This window comes from Otolemur garnettii, unplaced genomic scaffold (assembly GCF_000181295.1).
Source record: "Otolemur garnettii isolate 467f Iridium unplaced genomic scaffold, OtoGar3 scaffold00047, whole genome shotgun sequence".
NCBI lineage: Eukaryota > Metazoa > Chordata > Mammalia > Primates > Galagidae > Otolemur > Otolemur garnettii.
Window position 1 is genome coordinate 3444908 of NW_003852442.1, and position 2459 is coordinate 3447366.

Consider the following 2459-nt stretch of genomic DNA (forward strand, 5'->3'; position numbering starts at 1 on the left):
TGAGCTGTGACGCCATGGCACTCTACAAAGGGCAACATAATGAGACTCTGTCTCCACAGTAAATAAATAAATAAATAAATAAAATAAACTGCCTTCAGGACAGAAGAATAAGAAGTGCATCAATGGATAATCCACACATTTTTGGTTCCTTCAAATGTGATTCAGTATTCATTGATGCAGTGATAAAAATTGTCTAGGATTTGCTTCAAAACAAAGGGATGGGGAAGCAGGTAGGTATATAAATGAATCAGAAGTGCCCATGAATTATTAATTATTGAAGCCAGGCAATGTGTTCATGGAGATTTGTTGGACTAGTCTCTCTATTTTTGCGTATGTTGAAAAATACAATAACAAAAGGGAAAAAACAAGATAAGCAGCTTATCTTCTCTGTGATGCTGGCTTAGTATCCCTGGGAACAGAGGACACTCTCTAAGTAGTTGCTGTACTTTGAACATTGCTTTGGCAAGAAACTTTTTTTTTTGCCTGAGACAGAGTCTTACTGTATCACCCTGGGTAGAGTGCTGTAGCATCATAGCTCACAGCAACCTCAAACTCATGGGCTTGAGCAATCCTTTTGCCTCAGTTTCCCAAGTAGCTGGGACTATAGTCGTGATGCCCAGCTAGTTTTTCTATTTTTAGTAGATAAGGGGCCTTGCTCTTGCTCAGGCTGATCTCCAACTCCTGAATTCAAGCAATCCACCAGCCTCAGCCTCCCAGAGTGCTAGGATTAAAGGTATAAGCCACCGAGCCTGGCCAGGAATCTTATTGTAATGGGTTTATTTATTTATGTCATCTGCTGCCTTGTATGATTATTGTATCTTGGCAGTACTTGGAACATAGTAGTACCCAATTAATGTTGGGAGTATGGAGGGATAAAAATAAACTGTGAGGGGTGGTGCCTGTGGCTCAAAGGAGTAGGGCACCAACCCCATATGCTGGAGGTGGCGGGTTCAAACCCAGCCCCAGCCAAAAACTGCAAAAAAATAAAATAAAAAATAAATAAACTGTGAATACCAGGCACTTAACAAATGTTTTCTGAATTGTAGTCTCTGTTCTTAATTATGCTTGTTGTTTTTCTCAGCTGGGCTGTCATTGGGGTAAAAAATGATATAGAGTAGTGATCACCTCCATAGTTGACCACCTCAAGTTAACCTAATTTTCACAGATCACACATGTGCCACCTATATGCAATGGTAGTTCCTATGTTGACCGCCTCTGTATGTTGACCAGTTGGTTATAGTCACTTGGGCATATATGGCAGGGAAAGTTCTCTACTCAATGTAGGTAACTGCTTATTGATTAATTGCTTGGTGTGTGGGTTTATTCTTCAAATACCAGAGGTTCCAAAATAAAACAAAGAGCTCCAGTAACAGAATCCCAGTCAGATAACTAATTATCCCAGAATGGGAGTGTTGCCTTAGTTGAAGCAACTGGAAATGAGTGGGGATTAGTCAGTCATCCTCTTCCTGGTAGAGGTGAAATGTATCTGTTGTTTTGACAGAAGGAAGGAATGGCATGACTTTGGCAGAGTCTCATAGACAGACTGATATCAATAAGGAGAAAGATAATTGCTAGCTTGAGAGGGTCACCTGTGCAGCAGGCAGCTAACAGGCAGAAGACCTTATATATTCTTTTAATACCACCCCCACTCTTTCCAATACTCCCCACCACTCCATCTGCCTGATGAGCTCGTATCCATCCTTCAAAACCCAGCTCAAACATGACCTTTAGGAAATCTTTGACCAGCTTCCCAGGACAGAGTAGGTCAGCCATCTCTATGCTCCCTCCATGTTCATGCTTTCTGTGCTGCACTGCAATTTACTGGTTGATGCAGCTGTTCCCTGCTGGATTGTGAACTCCTCCAAGGTAGGAGCTGTGTTGTATCCACCCCTTTCCTGGGACTTACGCAGTGCCTGGTGCTTAGTAGGTACCCCCTTAATGGTCTACATAATTAGAGGTAGCAAATCAGGTAAATGAGTAAACACAACAGTGTGGGGAGTAGGAGGTGAGACCATAAGGCTATGGGGGGTTTGGGGAGCTGAAGAACACAACCTTCAGCTCCAGCTGATTGCTCTATGGGATAGGAGCCCAGTGGTGCCAGATCTAATTTTTCAAGAGATTCTGAAGATTCAGATTCACACGTTGAACGTTTCAGCTTTCAACATGAGCAACTAATGCTTTGGGGGGAACGATGTAGGGTGGGTCTGCAGACAGGTTCCGACTAATTCATCTTCATTGGCAATCAGAAAGCAATCTTAGTTTACCGAAAAGGGAGTTAACAACCAAAAGGACACCAAGTTCCCAATAAGATGTGTTGACTGGAATTCAGGTGCCCTAGGAAGGTTTATCCTGCTGCTCTGGGAGAGGAGGAGGGCTCAAGTATGGGAGGAAGGATTTGGAAGGCAGAACTTACACTCCTGATACTGCAAGGAGCCACTCCTTCAGCAGAGCATGACGGA